This window comes from Mobula hypostoma, chromosome 16 (genome assembly GCF_963921235.1).
Source record: "Mobula hypostoma chromosome 16, sMobHyp1.1, whole genome shotgun sequence".
Lineage (NCBI taxonomy): Eukaryota > Metazoa > Chordata > Chondrichthyes > Myliobatiformes > Myliobatidae > Mobula > Mobula hypostoma.
The window spans coordinates 23,858,619-23,885,430 of NC_086112.1; the positions used below are offsets into that span (position 1 = coordinate 23,858,619).

At 42.1% G+C, this 26,812-nt stretch overlaps 1 long non-coding RNA gene across 1 annotated transcript; it reads right to left on the reverse strand.

The window, feature by feature from the left end:
* LOC134357285 (uncharacterized) lies at positions 1 to 26,742 on the reverse strand. Its single transcript, XR_010020587.1, has 3 exons — positions 26,626 to 26,742; positions 249 to 321; positions 1 to 117 (listed from the first exon to the last, which is right to left on the reverse strand). It is a non-coding gene; the product is annotated as an uncharacterized LOC134357285 (long non-coding RNA).
* Positions 26,743 to 26,812: the final 70 nt, after the last annotated feature.

Genomic DNA, 26,812 nt, shown 5'->3' on the forward strand with positions numbered 1-26,812 from the left:
TACCATTGGTAGAAAAAAGACTTGTTTCTCTGAAGTTTTAATTTTCAAGTTTAAGATTCACTTTGAAAATATTCAGCAATACAGCAACGATTTGAAGAGAGGATGGGAGTAATGGATCTAATTGAAACAAGAAAAAGACGTTGGCACAGTAATGCATGGGATCTCTGCTTGGCTATCATTTTGTAGGGAACCTGTGACGCTAAAACTCAGACCAATTTATTTACAGAAAGTTACATTCCCACTCTTACCATAATCTGGAGAAGACCACTATCTCTCAAAATTGCCTGGATTTCTTCATCTTTTGGAGAAACGGTGCATCAGCTTGCATGTGGCCAATGGGAAAGAAAGAACTGTTGTTAATTCTGTGGTACCACAGTATGTCAGCTATATGCTACTTAAAACGTTAAAGTAAAATGTAAGAAAAACTCACAATTTCAGTTTGACGAACTATCAAATCCTCAACCATGCAGACTTGAGGATGGATGGCAGGTAATTTGCAAAATTTCTCTCTCTCTCATAACAAGTTAAGAGAAATAATAATAATAATGCATTCAAACAATAATCAGAGCAGGCAGCCATCAGAGAGTCTGCAGATGCTGGAAATCCAGAGTAACACACACAAAATGCTGGAGAAACTCAACAGATTCAGGCAGCATCTCTGGAGAGGAATAACAGTGGATATTTTGGGCTGAGACCTTGCATTGGGACAAAATTTCTCCAGCGTTTTAGCTATCAATTTCTTTTCCAACTTGACTTTCTGAACTCAAAAGATATTCTTCACCTTTGAAAATTAAAGCTGTAAACTGATAGTCATCTTGGATAAGGGGAACATATTCCTACTGTATATGTCATTAACTGTCCTAATAGAAGGTTGTACAGGCTTTTTGGCCCACACTGATCTTTTAACCTACTCTGGGATCATTCTAATCTTTCCCTTCTCCATTTTTCTTGTGTCTATGTGCCTCTCTAAGAGTCTCACAAATGTCCCTATTGTATCTGCCTCTACCACCACCGCTGGCAGCATATTCCATGCACCCACCTCTCTCTGTGTAAAAGACTGACCTCTGACATCTCCCTTATACTTTCTAACGATCACATTAAAATTATGCCCTCTCGTACTAACCATTTCTGCCCTGAGAAAAAGTCTCTGACTGTCCACTCTACTTATTCCTCATATTATCTTATACACCTCCATCAAGTCTCTTCTCTTCCTCCTTTTCTCCCAAAGAGAAAAGCTGGGGGTCGCTCAGTTGATCCTGATAAGGTATGCTCTCTAATCCAGGCAGCATCCTGGTAAATCTCATGTGCACCCTCACTAAGATTTCCACATCCTTCCAATAATGAGGCGATCAGCACTGGACACAATATTCCAAGTGTGGCCTATCCAGAGTTTTATAGAGCTGTAACATTACTTTGAACTCAATAACCTGATGAATGGAGGCCAACGCATCATACATCTTCTTAACCACCCCATCGCCTGCATGTTAACTTTGGACATGGACCCCAAGTTCCATCTGTACCTCCACATTGTTAGGAATCCTGTCAATGGCAATGTGGCAAAGGAAATGTCGCAGTAGTTATGGGGGATTTCAACATGCAGGTGAACTGGGAAGATCAAGTTGGTACTGGACCCCAGGATAAGGAGTTTGTAGAGTGCCTACGGGATGCATTTTTGGAGCAGCTTGTACGAGAGCCGACCAGGGATAAGGCTATTCTGGATTTAGTGTTGTGCAATGAACAGGATTTGATAAGTGATCTTGAAGTAAAGGAGCCATTAGGAGGTAGTGACCATAATATGATAAGTTTTTATCTGCAAATTGAGAGGGATAAGGGCAAATAAGAAGTGTCAGTATTGCTGTTGAACAAAGGAGACTATGGAGGCATGAGGGAGGAGCTGGCCAAAGTTGACTGGTCGGATATCCTAGCAGAAAAGACAGTGGAACAGCAATGGCAGGTATTCTTGGGAATAATGCACAAGGTGCAAAATCAGTTCATCCCCCAGAGAAGGAAGGATTCAAAGGGGGGAAAGTGGCCACAGTGGTTGACAAAGCAAGTCAGAGATAGCATAGCATTAAAAAAGTATAACAGAGCTAAGGTGAGTGGGAAGACGGATGATTGGGAAATTTTTAAGGAGCAACAGAACTTAACTAAAAAGGCAATACGGGGAGAAAAAATGAGGTATGAGAACGCAAGCTAGCTAGGAATATAAAGGAGGATAGCAAAAGTTTTTTTAGGTATGTGAAGAGAAGGAAGATAGTTAAGAACAATGTTGGGCCCTTGAAGAATGAATTGGGAGAAATTGTTATGGGAAACAGAGAAATGGCAGACGAATTTAATAAGTACTTTGGATCTGTCTTCACTATGGAAGACACAAGCAATCTCCCAGATGTATAGATGGGCCAAGGACATAGGGTAACAGAGGAACTGAAACAGATTGACATTAGGAAGGAAACGGTGATGAGTAGACTGATGGGACTGAAGGCTAACAAATCCCCAGGTCCAGATGGTCTGCATCCTAGGGTACTAAAGGAGGTGGCTCTGGAAATTGCAGATGCATTGGTGATCATTTTCCAATGTTCCTTAGATTCAGGATCAGTTCCTGAGGATTGGCGAATGGCTAATGCTATCCCACTTTTTAAGAAAGGAGGGAGGGAGAAAACAGAGAACTATCGCCCTGTAAGCCTAACATCAGTAGTGGGGAAGATGCTACAGTCCATTATTAAAGTTGAAATAGCGGCATATCTTGATAGCAGTGATAGGATTGGGCCGAGCCAGCATGGATTTACCTAGGGCAAATCATGCTTGACTAACTTATTGGAGCTTTTTGAGGATGTAACCAGGAAGATAGACGCGGGAGATCCAGTGGATATGGGGTACCTTGACTTTCAGAAGGCATTCGATAGGTACCACATAGGAGATTGGTGGGTAAAATCAGAGCTCATGGCATTGGGGGGAGGATATTGACATGGATAGAAAACTGGTTGGCAGATAGAAGGCAAAGGGTAGCAGTGAATGGGTGTTTCTCGGAATGGCAGGTGGTGACTAGTGGGGTGCCACGGGGCTCGGTATTGGGACCACAGCTGTTTACGATTTACGTCAATGATTTAGAGGAAGGCATTGTGAATAACATCAGCAAGTTTGCTGATGATACTAAGCTGGGTGGCAGTGTGACATGTGATGAGGATATTAGGAGAATTGGGTTCAAGGTGACTTGGATAGGCTGGGTGAGTGGGCAGAAACTTGGCAGATGGCGTTTAATGTGAATAAGTGTGAGGTTATTCACTTTGGGAGCAAGAACAGGAAGGCAGATTATTATCTGAACGGTGTGGAGTTAGGTAAGGGAGAAATACAAAGAGATCTAGGAGTACTTGTTCATCAGTCTCTGAAGGTGAATGAGCGAGTGCAGCAGGCAGTGAAGAAGGCTAATGGAATGTTGGCCTTTATTACAAAGGGAATTGAGTACAAGAGCAAGGAAATCCTTTTGCATTTGTACAGGGCCCTGCTGAGACCACACCTAGAGTATTGTGTGCAGTTTTGGTCTCCAGGGTTAAGGAAGGACATCCTGGCTGTGGAGGAGGTGCAGCGTAGGTTCACTAGGTTAATTCCTGGGATGTCTGGACTGTCTTACGCAGAGAGGTTAGAGAGACTGGGCTTGTACACGCTGGAATTAAGGGGATTGAGGGGGGATCTGATTGAGACATATAAGATTATTAAGGGATTGGACAAGATAGAGGCAGGAAATATGTTCCAGATGCTGGGAGAGTCCAGTACCAGAGGGCATGGTTTAAGAATATGGGGTAGGTCATTTAGGACAGAGTTGAGGAGGAACAACTTCTCCCAGAGAGTTGTGGAGGTGTGGAATGCGCTGCCTCAGAAGGCAGTGGAGGCCAATTCTCTGGATGCTTTCAAGAAGGAGCTAGATAGGTATCTTATGGATAGGGGAATCAAGGGTTATGGGGACAAGGCAGGAACCGGGTATTGATAGTAGATGATCAGCCATGATCTCAGAATGGCGATGCAGGCTCGAAGGGCCGAATGGTCTACTTCTGCACCTATTGTCTATTGTCTATTAACCCTGTACTCTGTCTTCAACTTTGACCTTCCAAAATGTATCACTTCATACTTATCCAGATTGAACTCCATCTGCCTCTCTCAACCCAGCTCTGCATCCTCTTAATGTCCAGTTGTAACCTATGCCAACCTTCTCCACTATCTACAACATCATCAACTGTCATGGCAGCAGCAGACTTAATAACCTACCCTTCCACTTCCTCATTCAAGTCATTTACAAAAATCACAAAGAGCAGGGGTTGCAGAACAGATCCCCGCGGAACACCACTGGTCACCGATCTCCAGGCAGAATACGTGCCATCTAATACCACCTTCTTCCTTCAGTGAGCAAGCCAATTCTGAATTCACACAGCCAAGTTTCCCTCAATCCCATGCTTCCTGACTTTCTGAATGAGCCTGCCATGGGGAATCTTGTAGAACGTGTTACTGAAATCCAAATACACCACATCCACTGCTCTACCTTCGTTAATTTGTTTTGTCTCTTACTTGAATGATTCAATTAGGCTCATGAAGTATGACCTGCCCCTCACAAAGCCATGCTGACTATTACTAATCAGATTGTGCAAATGCTCGTAAATCATGTCCCTAAGCATCTTCTCCAATAATTTGCCCATCACTATGCAAGACTCACTGGTCTATAATTCCCAGGGTTATCCCTACTCCCTTTCTTGAACAAAGGAGTAACATTTGCCATCCTCCAATCTCTGGTACTCCTCATGTGGTAGTGAGGACATAAAGATCATCACCAAAGGCACAGCAATATTCTCCCTTTCTTCCTGTGGTAACCTGGGATACTATGTTCTGTATAGCCCAGGGGACATTATCTATCTCAATGTTTCTCAAAAGTTCCAACACATACTCTTTCTTAACATCGACATGTCTCAGCATATCAATCTGCTTTACACTGTCCTTGCATTCATCAAGGCCCCTCTCCCTGGTGAATACTGAAGCAAAGTATTCATTAGGACCTCCTCTATGTACTCTCACTCCAGGCACGTGTTTTCTCTTTTATTACTGATCGGTCCTATGCTCACTCTAGCCATCCTCCTGTTCTTCACATATGTGTTCACAGCTTGGTGGTTTCCTTAATCCTACTTGCCAAGGGCTTCTCATATCCCCTTTTACAGTAGTTCTCCTACTGCTCCTTAAGCTACTTCCTGGCTATCTCATAACTCTCATGATTCCTCCCTAAAGTTTACTTCTTAAACCTTAAGCAAGCTTCTTTCTTCCTCTTGCTTAGTTGTTCCACATTTGTTGTCAACCATGGTTCCTGCCATCCTTACCCTGCCCCAACAGGATAAACCTATCCAGAACCCCCAGTAAATGCTCCCTGAACAACCTCCACATTTCTGTTGTGCATTTCCCTGAGTACATCTGTTCCCAATTTATGCTCCAAAATTTCTGACTAATAAAATAATAATTCACCCTCTCTCAGTTAAATACTTTTACACACCATCTTCTCCTACCCCTGTCCAACATTATGGTTAAAGGCCTGGAAGTTGTGGTCACTGTTTCCGAAATGTAACCCGCTGAGAGATCTGTCACCTGAGCTAGCTCATTGCTTAGTACTTGATCCAGTATAGCCTCTCATCAAGTCAGCCTGTCCATATATTATGTCAGGAATCTGTCCTGGGCACAGCTAACAAATTCCACCTCATCAAAACCTTTTGCATGAAGAAGGCGTCAATCAATTTTAGGGAAGTACTAAGGAGATGACAATCAGAATCAAAGTCAGGTTTATCATGAAATTAGTCGTTTTGCAGCAGTGGTACAGTGTAATACGTACAAAGTTAGTATAAATAAGAATAATATATATATGTATATATATTTATTATAATTTATATATACACATACATGCTTTTTATATTACATAGTTGCTAGCATGCCTTCTTCATAATTGCATCAATTTGTTGAGCCTTGGATCTTCAGATTTGTGTATATCTATATATATGTAAAACAGAGTAAAATAGTTAAGCTGGTGTTCACAGGTTCACAGACCATTCAGAAATCTGATGATGGAGAGTAAGAAGCTGTTCCTGAACAATTATGTGTGTGTCTTCAGGCTCCTGTATCTCTACCTCCTCCCTGATGGTAGTAATGAGAGGAGCACAATTCCTGGAAGGTGAGGGTCCTTAAAGATAGATGTTGACCTCAAGTTGTCACCTATTAAAGATGTCTTCGATAGTGGTGTGGCTAGTGTCCACAATGGAGCAGGCTGTGCTTACAATTCTTCCGATCCTTTGTATTGGTGCCTCCATACCAGACAGACTGTGATGAAACCAGTCAGAATTCGCTCCATGGAGAAATTTGCTAGAGTTTTTGGTGACTTATGAAATATCCTCAAACTCCTAATGAAATATAGCTGCTGGCATGCCTTCTTCGTAATTGCATCAATGTGTTAGCCCCTGGATAGACCTTCAGAGATGTTGACATCCTGGAAGTTGAAGCTGCTCAGCCTTTCCGCCATTGCCCCTTTGATAAAAACTGTTGTGTGTTCCCACAATTTCCCCTTCCTGAAGTCCAGAATCGCTTCCTTGGTTTTATTGACATTGAGTGGAAGGTTGTTGTTGTGACACCATTCATCTATCTATCTAAGTCCAGTAGGCTTCCTAGTCACCATCTGAGATTCTGCCAACAACAGCTGTGTCATTTCTAAATTCATAAATGGCATTTGACCTGTACCTAGCCACACAGTTATGAGTGTCGAGAGGTGAGCTGGCCTAGCACCTGTATTGATTGTCAGTGAGGTGTAATCCATATTAGATAAGTACTAAAGAAGTGCCAATCAATATTATTGTAAGTTACAAGTAGGTGCCAATCAATAATGGGGAAACAGAATTTACATTGGTAACCTTCCTTTATGAGTATTCTCAAAGGATAGAATTTTACAGCACAGAAGAAAATTACAGAGAATTATACAAAACTGAATCCATCATTGTTTCCTTAAACTAAGAAAGCTATATTACATTTTAGATTCAATATGGTTTTCTATGTGGTAATGAATTTCATATTTATAACACAGGTCAAATGTTATAAATTTTTGTCACACTAGAAGGTCATGTTGCAGAAAAAAAATTGGCTTACTGGTAAAGTTGACTGGTGGATTTTAAGGTAATGTACGTATGATGTATCAATCCCCTGTTAAAACCCCTGAGCCTCCTCTGCTCCAGAGAAAACAGCAGTCTATGTAATCTCTCTTCATTGCTGAAGTTCTCCTGTGTTGTCGCATTTTCAGAAATCTCTGTAGACTCACTGCCACAAACATTCTTTTTTCTTCACTATGATGATCAGAACTGAATACAAAACCTGAAATATGATTAAGACATGTTTCTTTTACCATTTTAGTATAATCTTTCTCTAACTAATAAAGGAATGTATCCCATACCTGCTCTTAGGTCTCTTTTTCTGGATTTGCATTCCATGGTCCATCTTTTCAGCTAATTACACAAAATCCAACCATTTATAGTGACATCTTTAAATATATTCAAAGCTGAAGTAGATTAGTTTTTACTCAATAGGGGAGTCAAGTATTATGGTAAACAGATAGAAAAATGGAGCTGAGGCCAAGATCATATCCTCAGTTATCTCACTGAATGGTGCAGAAAGCTCAAAGGACCATAAGTCTAGTCTTATCTCTATTTTAATGTTCCTGCTATAGCCTGTATTATTCACTATTTATCCTTCCCTCTTTACTGTATAATAATAGTAATAAACGTAAATTACTATCAATGTGTTACTTTTCAGGAGTCTTGAAAGTTTCTTACAAGTTTCACCCTAACGGAATTACCAATGTGGATACTGCACAGGTTTGCATTTCCACCTTCTTCCACACATTTCCTAATACATACTTTATGCTGTAGTTCCTCTCGGTGTTGGAACTGGAACTGATTTATCATCATCACATGCACTGAGGTGTGGTGAGAAGCTTGCCTTGTATGCTGTTCATGTAGATCAGTTCATTATGCAGTAAATTGAGGTAATACAAGGTAAAACAATAACAGAATGCAGAATAAAGTAACAGAGAAAGTGCAGTTCAGCTAAACAATAAGGTGCAAGGTCATAACAAGGTAGATTGTGAGGTCAAGATTCCGTCGTATTGTATTAGGTAACTATCCAATAGTCTTATAACAGAGGGACAGAAGTTGTTGTTGAGCCTGGAGGTACCTGCTTTTGTATCTTCTGCCCAATGGGAGAGGAGAAAAGAGAGACTGCCCAGATAGGGCTTTTGATTATGCTGGCTGCTTTACTGAGGCAGCAAGAAATATAGGCAGAGTCCGTGGAGGGGACATGGACGTGCTGAGCTGTGACCATAACTTGGCACTTTTTTGCGGTAACAGGAAGAGCAGTTGCCGCCAAGCTGTGTTGCTTCAGAATCTGAGTCTAAGTCGAAGGAGATAAAGGTATTTAATTTAGTCAAAATGGTGTTAACAATTGTGGATGTACAGTGCTGGAAATCTGACTGAAGTCAAAGTTGAGTCTGGTCACTGGTTACCCTCCCCCCACCCTTTTTTATTCTGGCCTCTCCCCCATTCCTTTCCAGTCCTGGTGAAGGGTCTTGGCCCGAAATGTTGACTGTTTATTCCTCTCCATTAATGCTGCCTGACCTGCTGAGTTCCTCCAGCATTTTGTGTGTGTTAGCTGTTCTTGAACCTGGTGCTGTGGGACATCAGGTTTCTGTACCTCCTGCTCAGTGGTGGCTGTGAGAAGAAGGAATGGGCCAGATGGTGGGGATCTTTGATGATAGACATTGCCTTCCTAAGGCAGTGGCTCATGTACGTGTATACTACTATTGGTGAGGAAGATGTTCTGCTGAGTCCACGAGTCCACTACTGTCTGTAGTTTATTACATTCCTGTGCATTAGAATTGCTGTACTAAATTATGATGCAGATTATTAACAGATTAAAGAATTAGTACTGGTTTCTGATGCCAGGGAGTCACACCTATTACTGAAAGATGCAAATTCCAATGAAGCGTTTTCAATCCGTTGCTCACAGACCTGCTGGGTGTTTCCATCACTTTCTATTTGTATTTCAATGCTTCCCAGTTGGCCAGGTGGACAGTATGAATGTCACCACTATTGTTGTGATTGTGAGGCTGTTCTGCAAGTTCAATGTCCACCAGCAGGAAGGAGATCCAACCACTAGCCATATCGCTTCCTCCCAATTTCTTTCCACCATCCGCGGGTGCACACCCTCCATGTCTCTGGTCAGCTGTATCTTCCCCAACCCTGTGCCCTGGCAACAGCTTCAACACATGCTTGTACCTCCTCCCTCACGACTATACAGGGGCATTAACAACACTTCAAACTTCCTCTACAGGATCCGGTGCTGTAAATATGGCCTCCTATACATCGGTGAGACTGAGTGCAGACCAGATGACCAGTTTACAGAACGCCTGCACACCACTGGCAACAGCCATCCCAAACTTTGGGTTGTGTGCTAAACCGATCTTCCCCTTCCCACACTGACTGGTCATTCCTTGGCCAAAAACAACACGGCATAGTCCACTGGCTGGTCCACAATCCTGGTAGTCCACAAGTCAGAGGGGCCAGTTACCATGCTGTATGTCTAAATAAATCAATCAATCCAATGGTATGAATATTGAAGTTTACAATTTCAAGTAAACTCTACCTCTTCCCACCTTCCCCCGGTTTTTTGATTCATATCTTGTCTTACCTGCGTCCCTTTTCCCATATCAACACCTCTACCTCCTCATCAACCAATATCATCCCCCTTCCCTTTCTGTCTCCATTCACACACCCCCCCCTATTTTACCACCCAGAAATCCACCCTCTGCCTTCTGGTTCCATTTGTCCTGTACCTCTTCCAATGGTCACTTTCCTCACTTACCACATTCCAGCAGTGGCAGCTTTTGTATTCCTGCTTATCATTCTCCAGCAGCTGTCTCCACCCAACCCCTCCATCCCCACTTTCCTCTTCTGTGCCCACCCGGCTTCATCTAACTTTGTTTTTGTCTGCCTCAATATATTTACACATTCTTCTGTTGCTCAACTCTGCCCATCCCCCTCCTTCCCTATCTAACTCCATTTGGCCAGCGTTCATATCTCCTTGGTCTACCAATCACCCACTGGCTGGACTCACCAGTCCCCCTCTCCTCTTTATACTATTTCCATCTTCCACACAGTTCTGATGTAAGATTTCAACCAAAATATTTGCAAATCCACCCCCCCACACCCGTCCTCTTCCCACAGATGCTGCTCAATGTAGTGAATCCGTACCCCACCCCCACTTTTCTTGCTGCACAGCTCCCTGCAGCCAAAAGATTTCTCTATGGTAACACATTCAGCAGTCAACAACCAAGACGGATCAGTGCACACAAAACTGGACATAGTATTTCAGCTGAGGAGTCATCCACTGCTTTATAAAAAAGGTAAGCATATGGGAAATTAGTGTGCAAATTCCCAAAATTTTCATCACTTATGCCCTCCACTCAAAACAACCATTTAGGCAAGTTGCCTGTTTACATTGACAAGATCATTTCCAATCTAAGATGTCCTGAACAACACACAGAAAATGATGGAGGAACTCTGCACGTCAGGCAGCATCTATGGAAAGGAATAGACAGTCGACATTCAGAACCAAGAAGACATTTCATGTGTGTTGCTCTGGATTTCCAGCATCTGCAGAATCTTTTGTCTACGATGGGTGGCGTTAGATCATTAAGAGTAACCCAATATTTTGGTTCAACATGGATGTTCCAAAAAAAAATCGTAACATCCCATTGCGTTTCCTTACTGCCACCAAGGATTAACTCCAGCACGCCGTAAATTCAAGACCCCCAATTCTCTTTCTCTTTGCCTATGGGTTTGTTCTGGCAAGCTCCGCTCTGAATCCCTGTCAATCAACAGTGAGGTCACAAAGGCCGGGTCAAATGGAGCTGAAGATTTTTTCTGGGTTCCTGGAAGAGGAGACGCGGTCTTTGGGCTGGGGTTGCTAGCTGACTGGCTGAGAGCTGTCGGATGGGAGAGAGGTTCCTGACTGCAAGGGAGGTGGAAATATCTTACCCAGATTCAGCCTAGTAGTTTGGAAAGGGTTAGTTTGTAGTTTATGGCTGCAAAAGGAAGGGGGGAGGGTTGAGATTGAAGGAGGAAGGCCGAAGACTGTGGAATACTCCAGAGGTAAGGGTAGCCAAAAAAGGGGTGCATCAAGTGAAAGACCCAAAGTAATGGGGGTCAACAAATTGAGGAAAATGGGTGAATTGGAGGAATTTATAGTTCTGTATAAAATTAAAGGTCAGAAGGAAGGGGAAGGAGGATTTAGAGCCCTTAATCCTTTGAAAGTGGCAGCAGCATTAGAGAACCAAATAGGTAAAGGATTCCAGGCCAAGATTTTGTCTAATGGATTGCTGAAAATTTGTTGCAAAGATATTGACTAATATAACAGTGCTAAAATAGTGGGAAAATTGGTTGTGAAAGTGGAGTGTATTACTCCGAAAGAAGGGAAGAGAGTTAGGGGGGTAGTGTATCGTATTTGGTCTGGCATGCCTGAAAAGGAAATTTTGGACAATATTAAACTTGGTCGAGTGATTGAAGCCAAACGATTAAAATCGAGAGAAGGCAGTGATTGGGATTCTCCTGTTCTTCTGGTTTTTGCAGGTGATGTTCTTCCAACTAGAGTCTATCTTGGGTGCATGTCTTATCAAGTTAGAGAATACATTAGACCTTCCTTGCGCTGTTATAATTGCCAGAGACTTGGACACATTGCTGGTTCATGTCGAGGTAAAAGAAGATGTATGAAATGTGGAGAGGATCATATTAAAACATGTAAGGCAGCGGTGCCTAAATGCAGGAACTGTGGAGGGGACCATATAGCGACGTTCAGAGGATGTGAGTATTTTAGTAAGGCAAAGCAGATTCAGGATGATAGTATCCAACAAAAAATATCATATGCTGAGGCAGTAAAGAAAGTTGACAGAAAGCAAAGGATAAGTAAAGAAAGGATTGGAATGATGGGGAGTCAGTACATTCCGAGTTCCCCAGTTATGGTTCCTTCAGGCATGTTGTTGACTAAAGAGTCTTTTTTGGCGTTTGTTGTTGATGTACTGGTCGGGGCTAAAACAACAACCAAGAGGTCAGATATGATCAAAGTAGTTGTTGGAGCTGCAGATATAAATCAGATTTCACCAGAAAAATTACATGAGCATATGACAGAAAAACAATCACTGAATACTTCCCAGTTGTCGGGATCAGAGAGTACGGAGGAGCTTTATGTGGATGAAGAGGCCAATAATTAGTATTTGGATGTTTTTAATATTACAATTGAATGCAAGGTTTATCTGCAAATGGTCAAAAATTAAAAAGATTTGTTGGAACTTTTAAGGACAAGCCTGATTTGATCTGTGTACAGGAGACATGGTTAAAGCCTCATATAGATTTTGTGATCCCTGGATATGATAGTTTAAGAGCTGACAGAACGGGTAAATCTGGTGGAGGGTGTGCAACTTTTATAAGAACAGGACTCCAGTTTAGAAGACTTGATTTTAAATCTAACCTTGAAATTGTGGCTGTGGAGGTTTGGAGCTCTCATGGTCAAATAACTTTGATTAACTTTTATAATCCAGGTAATATAATGTTATCAGATTTGGATGAAATTATGAATAAGGTAAAATCCCCAGTAATCTGGGTTGGAGATTTCAATGCCCATAATCCTATATGGGGTAGTGAAAGTAAAGATAGTAATGGAGCCGGAGTAGAGGAATTTCTAGATAAATACAACATGGTACTGTTAAATGATGGAAGGCCTACAAGATTTAATATTGTGAAGAATACTTGTAGTCACTTAGATTTATCTATCACTTCGTCAAACTTAGCTAGGGTTGGGGAATGGGATGTTATGGACAGATATACACTAGGAAGTGATCACTATCCTATATTATGTAGATTTGGTAGAAATTTGATAGTAGAAGTTGAGGAGAGGTCTGCTAGGTATAATTTTTCTTTGGCCCATTGGGATGAGTACCAGGAGAAAGCTGTGGATATAATAGAAGAGATTAATAGCGAGGGCTCCATAGACGATTGGAATGAATCCCTCTGTTCTATAATTCATAAAGTTGCTCAGTTGACTATTCCGCTACGGAATGTTCCTAAGGCTCCAGCATTAGTTCCGTGGTGGGATAAAAATTGTGATATAGCAGTAAGAGACAGAAATAGAGCTTACAGGAAATAAAGAAAGTACCCAGTGTTAGATAATGTTATGGAGTATAAAAAGGAAAGAGCAGCATCAAGGAGAGTAATTAAAAATGTAAAGAGGGACAGTTGGAGAAGATCTTGTGGGACCCTGAACCCTGAGACACCTATAAAGCAGCTATGGACGATCATTCACAGAATGTCAGGGATAGATAGGAAACCATCTATCCCAGCTTTGCTGGAAAGAGATATTGAAGCTGTAACCAATAAGGAAAAGGCTGATATGTTTGTAGAGGTGTTTCAAGCGTTACACAGTTCTGGAGAGTTAGGTGATTTGAGAAAGGAAATTACGTTAAAGGAAAGTTGGAAATTGGACAGGAGTTTGGATGATAATAGCTCCATAAATTTGTTTTTCTCCCCTCAGGAATTGCAGGAAGCTGTCCAATCAGGTTCAAACACTTCTCCTGGTAGGGATGGACTGTGTTATGAATTGCTTAAGCATTTAGATGACTCTGTATTAATAGAAATACTAGCATTGTTTAATTCAGTGTGGAAAGAAGGAAAATTACCAGTAGAATGGAAGCATGCGGTGTTAGTTCCAGTTTTAAAGCCAGGTAAGGATGTGTCTAGTCCTAGTTCGTATCGGCCTATAGCTTTAACGTCAGTGCTTTGTAAAATTATGGATCGAATAGTCACCAACAGACTTGTTTATTTTTTGGAAAATAAGGGACATTTTGTTGCTTATCAAAATGGTTTTAGAACTGGAAGATCAACAATGAAATCTGTTGTCCTTTTAGATCATGATATTAAAAATGCGTTTCAAAATAGAGAAGTAATGGTAAGTGTATTTCTAGATATTGAAAGAGCATATGACTCACTATGGAAGGATGGCTTATTAGTTAAACTCTATGATGCGTGAATTAGAGATAGAATGTTTAATTGGATCAAAGATTTCCTTAAGGAAAGGACAATTCAAGTAAGAATAGGCGGAACAAGCTCCAAATCAGTTAAAATAGGTAATGGTACCCGTCAAGCAAGCGTCATTAGTCCAGTTCTTTTTATGTCATGATAAATGATATCTTTGACAGGATTTGGCAAATTATTGTTTGCAGACAATAGTGCAATCTGGAAAAGAGGAAGAAACATCAAGTATATATTAAGGCAGGTACAAAAGGCTTTAAGATCAGTTGAAAACTGGGCTAATAAATGGGGTTTCAAGATTTCTGCTTCTAAGTCCAAATATAAGTTTTTTGGCTTTAGAAGAAAGATTCCTGATTGTGAATTGTGTCTATATGATTCTCCACTAGAAAAAGTCAAGGTATTCAAGTTCTTAGGTGTCTGGTTTGATGAAAGACTTACTTGGAGGGTTCATATAGATAAAACAATTGGAAAGTGTGAGAAAGTTTTAAATGTTATGAGAAGTATTGCTGGATGCGACTGGGGAGCAGGGCGGGAAACTATGTACTTAATATATCTAGCTATGATTAGATCAGTAATAGATTATGGTTGTATTGCTTAAGGTTCCGCTGCTATGGCAGTGTTTGGAAAACTAGACACCGTGCAGTCCAAAGCACTTAGACTCTGTTGTGGAGCTTTTAGTACAACATCAGTCCCGGCATTATGTGTGGAGATGGGAGAAGTGCCTCTACATTTAAGACAAATTCAGTTGGGCCTGCAGTATTGGGCAAAACTAAATGGATTCAATCACATCTGTCCGCTAATGTGTCTTTTGCAGGGGAAGTCGGAGTGCCAAAGTAAAATTAAAAGATATCCAGTTTTAGATTTAGTTAATAACTGGGCTGTGAAATTGAAACTGACTGAGGAAGACATAGCTGACCAAATTTGCTTGCCACTCGTCCCTTTTTGGCTCTTGTCAGAACCAGAAGTAGACCTATTCTTCCTTTTTCAGTTTAAAGGAAGCAGTTCAATTTCATCAGTGTTGATCACAAATGAATATTTAAATAATAAATGGGGATCTTATTTGAAGATTTTTACTGATGGCTCAGTGGACCCAGAGAGCAGTAGTGCAGGATTTGGGATGTATGTGTCTCAACTTGGAGTTAAGATTGGTCACCGGGTTTCAGATGGTGTTTCTGTCTTTGCAACAGAATTATTAGCAATCCTCTGGGCCTTATGGTGGATAGAAGACTCTCGGCCATGCAGGGCTGTCATCTATTCAGATTCTGGGGCTGCCTTACAGGCTATAAAAGGGAATAAATCAAAAGCTCGTCCTGACATAGTTATTGAGATTCTCTTAGTGTTGGTTAGAGTAGGGAAGATGGGTTGTGCAGTTAGATTTTCATGGATATCTGGGCATGCTGGGGTGGAGGGAAATGAAATTGTGGATGGCATTGCAAAATCATCCTTACAGAGCAGGCAAGTAGAAATTAGAGTTCCTCTAGGCAGAGCAGAATTGAGAAGTAGGATTAAAAAAGGTAGAGAGAAGAAGTGGCAGGAGGATTGGAAAAATGAATTGAAGGGCAAGCATTATTTTTCCAGTCACACACCAGTTAAAAACGTCTCAGACTGTTACCTTTTAAATCATAGAGATATGGTGAAATTAACAAGACTTAGGTTGGGGCATCGTGGGCTAAACTATTATTTAAAGATAATAGGAAAACATCCTACTGGATTATGTGACTGTGGTAGTCCAGATACAGTCCAGCATGTTTTGCTTAGCTGTAATCGATACAAAATTGAAAGAAGCATATTGTTCAAGAGGCTATCTGGCTTAAATGTACTTTGGTTTTCTATTAAATCTTTGTTTGGCCATCGAGAGAACCAACATCAGATTGAAGAGTTTATTATTCAGTTTATACGTGAGACTAGGTTATATTCAAGAATTTGAGTTCCTTGAAGTTCTATAATTAATTATACATCCTGCGGAGGGCAGTAATACGCCTAGATGTGTCTAAACTGCGAGAAATGGAAGAAGCAGAGGTGACGCGGTCTTCATGCAGCGGGGCAGTGGTCGCGGTATGTGTGTGGTATGGAGGGTAAGACAGTGGAGATTCCAACCGGAGTACTGTATGACTTGTGCAGGTAAGTATACAAGAAGCGATGTGTAAACCTCCCAGCCGGGGTATTTTCCTGGCCCTGAGATGTGAGAGGAAAAGGAAGTGAGGGCCTGGGAAGAGGAAATGCACTCGGATTGCGAGCCCGCCTAATGAGGGCCAAAGTTAGAATTGAATCCAATTTAAAGGTATAAGACTTTGGGATCTTTTGGATTTTATTTTGCACAAATAGGAAGGAAGAGAACGTGTTCTCTTTGTTATTGTAAAAAGGGAAGATATTTTGTAATTCTTTTCATATAAATTCACGGTATCCATAGTTGGCGTTTTTATTTTTAAAAAGCAAACTGGAGAAACTGGGATTTCATTTTTAAATATTTTTATTTCTGAAACCTTATCTTTTTTTTTAAAAAGCACCGCAAATGATTTTAGAGGAAATTACTTAAGCAAATAAGAGTGGTGTACAACTGGGTGATCACTATCTTTTATTGCCTCTTATACAGCTGTAGTCTTTATTGTTTCACAGTGTATAGTGTAAATGAAATAAAAAACCGCCTTAAGCAGGAAATAACTAACTTATTTGAATATGTCACTGTATAATCTTCGCTGTATTTATTTGATCTTAAGACTATTTATTGTGGCCATTTCTAACGTCAGGGGTTGTACTAGTATTTTAGGATACATGTAGTCAATGTGTTTACGTTGTATTCTACATTAGTTTCTCCATCATTTCTACTCTGACGAGATTTTCCACACAGATGACTCTGAGATATTATTCTATTAAATGCAGCTTCCCCTCTACCATAGTTGATTCAGCCCTTTTTTCGTACCTTATCTAATTCCCTCAGGCATCTTGGCCACTCCAAGCCAGAGAAAGGAAGGTTTCCATGGTCCTCATTTTCCACCTCCACATAGATCCTCTTTTGCAATTCCCTTCATCTTCAGCAAGATTTCATAATCAGATGTATCTTCCTTTCTCCTTTTGGGGATGCGGTAGCTTCTAATCCTCAAAAATCAAATTCAGCTGCTCCTTTTGGGTAGTTCTGATGTAGATCACCTCTCTGGCTGAGTTTTTTCTTCCCACTTGTGCCATCTGAGCAAATCTTACAGCTTGATATTTTGCAACTTTTTATTTCATTGTTTACTGTTTAGCCATCCTCACCAAGTTCGTCTCAGAGGCTGATGTTAGACTGTCTTTAAAGAGTGTGAACCCTTGCAAGGCAGAAGGTACCGATGGAGTAGCTGGTAAGGCTCTGAAAACCTGTGCCAACCAACCAGCAGGAGTATTCAAGGACATTTTCAACCTCTCACTGCTATGGTTGGAAGTTCCCACTTGCTTCAAAAAGGCAATAATTATACTAGTACCTAAGAAGAATAATGTGGGCTGCCTTAATCACTATTGCCCGGTAGCATTCAAATCGACAGTGATGAACTGCTTTGAGAGGTTGTTCATGACTAGACTGAACTCCTGCCTCAGCAAGGTCCTGGACCCATTGCGATTTACCTATCCCCACAATAGGTCAACGGCAGACATAATCTCCTCAATGGCTCTCCACACATCTTTTGACCACCTGGACAATAGAACCACCTACGTCAGGATGCTGTTCATTGACTATAGCTCAGCATTTAATACCATCATTCCCACAATCCTGATTGAAAAGTTGCAGACACAAAATAATCTGCAGATGCTGGGGTCAAAGCAACACTCACAACACGCTGGAGGAACTCAGCAGGTCGGGCAGCATCCGTGGAAAAGATCGGTCAACGTTTCGGGCCGGAACCCTTCGTCAGGACTGTAGAGGGAAGGGGTACAGGCCCTATAAAGAAGGTGGGGGGAGGGTGGGAAGGAGAAGGCTGGTAGGTTCCAGGTGAAAAACCAGTAAGGGGAAAGATAAAGGGGTGTGGGAGGGGAGACAGGGAGGTGATAGGCAGGAAAGGAGAAGAAAGAATAGGGGAAAGCACAATGGGTAGTAGAAGGAGGCGGAACCACGAGGGAGGTGATAGGCAGCTGGGGAGGGGGCAGAATGACATAGGGATAGGGGAAGGGAGGGGAAGGGAGGGGAAGGAAATTACCGGAAGTTGGAGAATTCTATGTTCATACCAAGAGGCTGGAGACTACCTAGACGGTATATGAGGTGTTGCTCCTCCAACCTGAGTTTAGCCTCATCATGACAGTAGAGGAGGCCATGTATGGACATATCTGAATGGGAGTGGGAAGCAGAGTTGAAGTGGGTGGCTACTGGGAGATCCTGTCTGTTTTGGCAGACGGAGTGGAGGTGCTCGACGAAGCGGTCCCCCAATCTGCGTCGGGTTTCACTGATGTAGAGGAGGCCGCACCGGGAGCACCGGATGCAATAGATGACCCCAACAGACTCACAGGTGAAGTGTTGCCTCACTTGGAAGGACTGTTTGGTGCCCTGAATGGTGGCAAGAGAGGAGGGACGTGTGGACCAGGGAGTCGCAGAGGGACCGATCCCTGCGGAAAGCAGAGAGGGGTGGAGAGGGAAAGATGTGCTTAGTGGTGGGGTACCCCGCAGGGATTGGTCCACCGCGACTCCCTGGTAGATGTAGGAAGCATGATTAGCAAGTTTCAAAATGATATGAAGATCTGTGAAGACACAGAGTCTGTAGTTGCCCTAATCCAGATTTAAAAACCCTGCCAGAGGAACTCAGCAGGTCAGGCAGCATCCCTGGAGGATTGGGATCTTTCATTGGGACCCAGGTGTAAACTAAGCATGGGAGGCTATGACCAAATACAGGAGGATTGGATTCGATGATTCTCCACTGGTTAGCATGGATGTGTTAGTCTCGATCTGAAATATCAACCATTCGTTTATCTCCAGAGGTGCTGCCTGACCTGCAGCGTTCCTCCAGAAGTTTGTTTTTTTTTGCAGAAGATTGGTGGAATTGTTGATAGCATGGAAGGACCTTGATATGTAGCTTCAAATATCCTTGAAGGTAGCAATGTAGGCGGATATATGATTAAGAAGGCACATGGGATACTGATCTTCAATCGTCATTGCCATTATGGACATTTAAGAGACTCTTAGATAGGTACATGGATATGAAATGTGTTGTTGCGTTAAATCAAATCAGTGGCGATTGTGTTGGGCAGTCTGCAAGTTTTGCGAGACTTCTGGTGCCAACATAGCATGCTCACAACACACTAACCCTAACAATACATCTTTGGAGTGTGAGAGAAAATCCACATGGTTATGGGGAGAACATACAAACTCCTTACAGACAGTGGTGGGAATTGAACCCTGAATTTACGGCTGCCACTGTAATGTGTTGCACTGACTGCTATGTTATTGTGCTGCAATATGTGCAGTCCTGTCACCAAATTACAGTGTTGGAAATATGTGATTGAGCTGGAGAGAGAGCAGAGGACATTCACCAGGATGTTGCCTAGGATGGAGCATTTTAGTTATAAGGAGAGACTTGAGAGGCTAGGTCTGTTTCCCATTGTTCCCATTCTTTTCTCATTGTTACCATCAGGAAGGAGGCATACACTCAGCGATTCAGGAACAGCTTCTTCCCCTCTGCTATTCAATTTCTAAATGGACACTGAACCCATGAATACTGCCTCGCAACTTTCTAAAACTTATTTCTGTTTTTGTACTACTTATTTTAAATTAATTATTTAATATACTGTAATTCATTTTTTTCCTACATCACGTATTGCATTGTGCTGCTGCTGCAAAGTTAACAAATTTCACGACATATGCTGGTGATAATAAACCTGATTCTGATTCTGAGTGGAGGTTGAAAATAGACCCATTTGAGGCACATATAACTAGGAGTATAAACAGGCCAGAGTGCAACTATTACCAATTAGAGGTAGGTAAAACTAGAAGATACAGATTTATGGTAAGGGGTAGGTGGTGAGAGCCTTTTTTTTCCCATGGTAGAAATATCAACTGCAAAAAGATACGGCTTTAAGATGAGAGGGGCAAGTTTTTAGAGCAGGTTAATGAGGTAAATAGTTGTTTTATTTTTACACAGAGTGATAAGTTCCTGGAATGCTGGTGATGTAAGCAGATATGACTGCAATGTTTAAGAGGTGCATGAACATGGAGGGAAAGGATTAATAACCCATGTTTAGGTGTATGAGATTTGTTTTGATATGCATCATACTTGACAGACATTGTGGGCTGAAGAGCATGCTCCAGTGCTGTAATGTCTGTTCCATCATAAAGACAATCTTGAAAGTTCTTTCAAGTGATGACTGTGGATATGTTTGTGCTTTTTCTTGTTTTATATTCACAATGCTATCAGTAAATTTGGAATGATATTAATATGGCCTGGTAGTCTACTGCATTGCAATTTTCACTGTATTTAAAGTGTTTATCCCTTGCCTTTTGAGAGGTAGTCAGCACTAACTATATAAACCCCAGGTTCAAGGCACCAACATCTGCTAAAATTCACTTATTTTTAATATGCACTCAGTGGCCATTTTATTAGGTACAGGAATGGAATGCAGTGTGGCTTTCTGCTGCTAGAGTCCATCCATTTCAAAGTTTGATGTCTTATGCATTCAGAGATGCTCTTCTGCACACCACTATTGTCTGGTTATAGAAACATAGAAAACCTACAGCACAATACAGGCCCTTCGGCCCACAAAGCTGTGCCGAACATGTCCCTGCCTTAGAACCACCTACGCTTTACACATAGCCGCTATTTTTCTAAGCTCCATGTAGATATCCAGGAGTCTCTTAAAAGATACTATTGTTTCCACCTCCACCACCGCCCCCAGCAGCCCATTCCACGCACTCACCACTCTGCATAAAAAAACCTACCCCGACATCTCCTCTGTACCTCCTTCCAAGCACCTTAAAACTATTCCCTCTCGTGCTAGCCATTTCAGCCCTGGGGAAAAGCCTCTGACTATCCACAGTCAATCATCTGGCGGCAACTTAATGCATAAAAGCATGCAGACATGGTCAAGAGGTTCAGATGTTGTTAAGACCAAACATCCTTATACACCTCTATCAGGACACCTCCCATCCTCCGTCGCTCCAAGGAGAAAAGGCCGAGTTCACTCAACCTATTCTCGTAAGGTACACCCTCCAATCCAGGCAACGTCCTTGTAAATCTCCTCTGCACTCTCTCTATAGTACCCACATCCTTCCTGTAGTGAGGTGACCAGAATGGCACACAGTACTTTAATGCTTCGGAAAGAAATATGAACCTTAATTTTCGGTCAGACAAGTAGACGGCAAGGTTTCCCATGACAGATTATGGCTAATTATCTCGGTTGCAAGTCAGGGTTCTTGGAATTCAGTCATTGGTAAGTAGTTATATTCCAGATGTAGAGGCTCATATGTGTAAGTTTGGGGTGAGCTGATTAACATATTTGTGAAGCTGGAACATGCTGCCATTCCTCAGAATTTAGAGTGGGTGCAGAGGAGATATACCAGGATGCTGCCTAGATTAGAGAGCATGTCTTTTGAGGATGATATAAGAGATCACATTTGTAAAGATGACTACACTGAACAAAGAATCAATGATCAATTAGCTCGATTATACATAATACTAGGTGTTCCAAAGGATACAAAATTTAACCCTAAAACAAGAAGAGGAATACGGGTATTTGAAACTTGAAAATTGAAGCCTGGCTGGCAGTCTCATAAGTCAATTTCCTATTTGTTGTATTGTATAGTTTGTAAAATGTTATCTACATATCTATTATTGTTTACATCATTTGTAACCCAGATTAGATCATATTGTGTATGGTCAATATACATATTGGCCCCATGTTATGAATGGGTTCTGTTTTTACAGATATCAATGACCTAATTCTGTCCATAAGTCAGAAGGTAGAAAAAAATCACACTGGTAACTATTCTTCCATGGCATTGTAATAAATGACATATCTAAAACTTGTAAGAAAGAACAATTATTAAAAGTGGAGGGTGGGGGGGGGAAGTAGTTCTGCCATTTGTGGGAAATAATTTTTGTATGTGATTTGGGCTTTGAATGTAATTATATTAGGGAACTCATTTGCAACTGGACTCTCACATAAGTCAGGTGTTCATAACCTGGTTAACAGCCTACATCATGAAGATATAATCATATAACAATTACAGCACAGAAATAGGCCATCTTGGCCCTTCTAGTCCGTGCCAAACGCTTCCTCTCACCTAGTCCCACCGACCTGCACTCAGTCCATAACCCTCCATTCCTTTCCTGTCCATATAGCTATCCAATTTTACTTTAAATGACAATATCAAACCTGCCTCTACCACTTCTGCTGGAAGTTCATTCCACACAGCTACCACTCTCTGAGTAAAGAAGTTCCCCCTCATGTTACCCCTAAACTCTCAACTCATGTCCTCTTGTTTGAATCTCCCCTATTCTCAATGGAAAAAGCCTATCCATGTCAACTCTATCTATCCCCCTCATAATTTTAAATTCCTCTATCAAGTCCCCCCGGCTCAATCTACGCTCCAAAGAATAAAGACCCAACTTGTTCAACCTTTCTCTGTAACTTAGGTGCTGAAACCTGGGTAACATTCTAGTAAATCTTCTCTGTACTCTCTCTATTTTGTTGACATCTTTCCTATAATTTGATGACCAGAACTGTACACAATACTCCAAATTTGGCTTTACCAATGCCTTGAACAATTTTAACATTACATCCTAACTCGTATACTCAATGCTCTGATTTATAAAGGCCAGCATACCAAAAGCTTTCTTCACCACCCTATCCACATGAGATTCCACCTTCAGGGAACTATGCACCATTATTCCTAGATCCCTCTGTTCTACTGCATTCTTCAATGCCCTACCATTTACCATGTATGTCCTATTTTGATTAGTCCTACCAAAATGTAGCATCTCACATTTAGCAGCATTAAGCTCCATCTGCCATCTTTCAGCCCACTCTTCTAACTGGCCTAAATCTCTCTGCAAACTTTGAAAACCTACTTCATCATCCACAATGCCACCTATCTTAGTATTATCTGCATACTTACTAATCCAATTTACCACCCCATCATCCAGATCATTAGTGTATATGACAAACAACGTTGGACCCAGTACAGATCCCTGAGGCACACCACTAGTCACCAGCCTCCAATCTGACAAACAGTTATCCACCACTACTCTCTGGTGTCTCCCATCTAGCCACTGCTGAATCCATTTTACTACTTCAATATTAATACCTAACGATTGAACCTTCCTAAATAACCTTCCGTGTGGAACCTTGTCAAAGGCCTTACTGAAGTCCATATAGACAACATCCACCACTTTACCCTTGTCAACTTTCCTAGTAACCTCTTCAAAAAATTCAATAAGATTTGTCAAACATGATCTTCCATGCACAAATTCATGTTGACTGTTCCTAAGCAGACCCTGCTATCCAAATAATTATATATACCATCTCTAAGAATACTTTCCATCGATTTACCCACCACTGACGTCAAACTCACAGGCCAATAATTGCTAGGTTTACTCTTAGAACCCTTTTTAAACAATGGAACAACATGAGCAATACGCCAATCCTCCGGCACCATGCCTGTTTCTCATGACATTCGAAATATTTCTGTCAGAGCCCCTGCTATTTCTACACTAACTTCTCTCAAGGTCCTAGAGTCCTGGGTCTCTGTCAGGACCCAGAGATTTATCCACTTTTATATTCCTTAAAAGCACCAGTACTTCCTCTTCCTTAATCATCATAGTTTCCATAACTTCCCTACCTGTTTCCCTTACCTTACACAATTCAATATCCTTCTCCTTAGTGAATACCGAAGAAAAGAAATTGTTCAAAATCTCCCCCATCTCTTTTGGTTCCACACATAACTGTCCACTCTGATTCTCTAAGGGACCAATTTTATCCCTCACTATCCTTCTGCACACCACATCCAATTTTTCATCCAGGCAGTGTACGATGTGCTTCCAAGCCATAAACCTGCACACATGGGGCAAAGCAGAGTCATCTGCGTGCTCACTGTGCTCCAAGAGAGGAACCCTGGAGCACATCCTCAGCGGCTACGCAAGGGCACTTGGTGAGGGATGGTACAGATGGAGGCATGATCAGGTCCTGAAGACCAATGCTGAAGCTGTCAGCGCAGGAGTTGAGTGGGCGAAGCAGTCCCGACCTTCCAAGCAGACCATTGCCTTTGTCAGAGCTGAGGAGCAGCCAGTACCCACCAAAAGAACATCTGCTGGCATCCTGACCTCTGCAAGGGACTGGCAGCTGTTGATGGACCTCGAACGGCAGCTGAGGTCCCCCAACCATATCGCAGCCACCACCCTGCGACCAGACATTGTCCTAGTGAGTCTACAAAGCAAGTGGTGCTGCTGGAGCTGATAGTCCCATGGGAAGATCGCTTGGAAGAGGCCTTTGAAAGGAAGCTCTCCAAGTGCACAGGACTGGTCAGCAACTGTCAGCAGGCTGGATGGAGAGCAAGGTGTCTTCCAGTGGAGGCTGGTTGTAGGGACCTCGCAGCCCATTCCTTAGCTAGAGCCTTCAGCAATCTGGGCATCGAGGGAGAGAGGAAAAGGAGAGCCATCCGCAGTACCACCGATGTGGCAGATTGGGGCTCAAGATGGCTGTGGCTCAAAAGAGGGCAGCCATGGAGTCATAAGTAGCTAGCCATCTGGACACAAGCTGGGGTCTGATCAGGCCCGGCTGGGTCACCTGGAGGAGGTTGTATGATGTTGAAAGACCCGAAACACCCGATGATTCCAGGAACATCACTGACGATGTGTCCAGAAGCATCAGTAGATGTATGTACACAGCTGCTATTAATGTAACTGTAGAAACCCTTTGGATTTATTTTCACCTTACTTGCCAAAGCATCCTCGTATCTTCTTTTAGCTTTTCTAATTTCTTTCTTAAGATACTTTTTACATTCTTTATATTCCTTGAGCACCTTATTTACTCCATTCTGCCTATATTTATTGCAGATATCTCTCTTTTTCCGAACCAAGTTTCCAGAATCCCTTGAAAACCATGGCTCTCTCAAACTTTTAACCTTTCCTTTCAACCTAACAGGAACATAAAGATTCTGTACCCTCAAAATTTCACCTTTAAATGACCTCCATTTCTCTATTACATCCTTCCCATAAAGCAAATTGTCCCAATCCACTCCTTCTAAATCCTTTTGCATCCCCTCAAAGTTAGACTTTCTCCAATCAAAAATCTCAACCTTGGGTCCAGACTGATCCTTCTCCATAATTATATTGAAACTGATGGCATTGTGATCACTGGACTCGAAGTGCTCTTCAACACATACTTCTGTCACCTGACCTGTCTCATTCCCTAACAGGAGATCCAACACTGCCCCTTCTCTAGTTGGTACCTCTATGTGTTGCTGAAAACTATCCTGCACACATTTTACAAACTCCAAACCATCCAACCCTTTTACAGTATGGGCTTCTCAGTCTGTGTGTGGAAAATTAAAATCTCCCACAATCACAACCTTGTGCTTACCACAAATATCTGCTATCTCCTCACAAATTTGCTCCTCCAATCCTTGCTCCCCATTAGGTGGTCTATAATACATCCTTATAAGTGTTACTACACCTTTCCCATTCCTCAATTCCACCAAAGTAGCCTCCCTAGACGAGCCCTCTAATCTTTCCTGCCAAAGTACTGCTGCAATATTTTCTCTGACAAGCAATGCAACACCTCCCCCTCTTGTCCCTCCGATTCTATCACACCTGAAGCAACGAAATCCAGGAATATTTAGTTGCCAATCACACCCCTGATGCAACCATGTTTTACTAGTAGCTACCACATCATACTTTCAGGTATCAATCCATGCTTTAAGCTCATCCACCTTTCTTATAATGCTCCTAGTATTAAAATAAATGTACTTAAGAAATTTTCCATCTCTTACTCTCTGTTTATGTCCACAGAATCTGCTTTCTTCTCCTCTAATTATGGAATATCCTATCACTAGTGCACTTCTGTTCTCCAACCCCCCCCCCCCGCCACCTTCTGAGCTACAGAGCCAGACTCAGTGCCAGAGACCCAGGTGCTGCAGCTTCCCCCGGTAGGTTGTCACCAACAGTATTCGAAGCGGTATACTTACTGAGGGGAACGGCCACAGGGGTACTCTGCGCTGGCTGTCTATTCCATAGCCCATACAAAGAAATACCAACAAGAACATCAGACCGCAAATCCCTAACCCTTTCCTCACACAAAAAGTAACATATTGTCCAGGCACCAATTTGCAACAAGAAAGAAAACACAGGGAATTGGAGACCAATATAAACTACAGTCTAACAATCACATAAATCTCAGAATTTCAAAATCATCCTCGAGGAGAGCGGCCGCACAAACTCAGTCCTTCCATGAAGAGCAACCATCACACCGGGTTTGAACGCCGGCGACCCAGCTAACAACCGCATTGATCCTGTGGCCTCCGTGGAGAGCAGTCACTGACCTCCTCTGCATTCGTTTCCTCAATGCTTCAAAGTGGAATCAATCATGATCCCGTGCTGGTCTCCTCCACGAGGCAGTTCATGCTTTCAGGCCTCTCTGGGACAGCAGAGCGCTAGAACAATCGACCGAACTCCAAACTGCACATCACAGGCTCCAACAGTTTCCAAAACAGAACCACGACAAAAAGA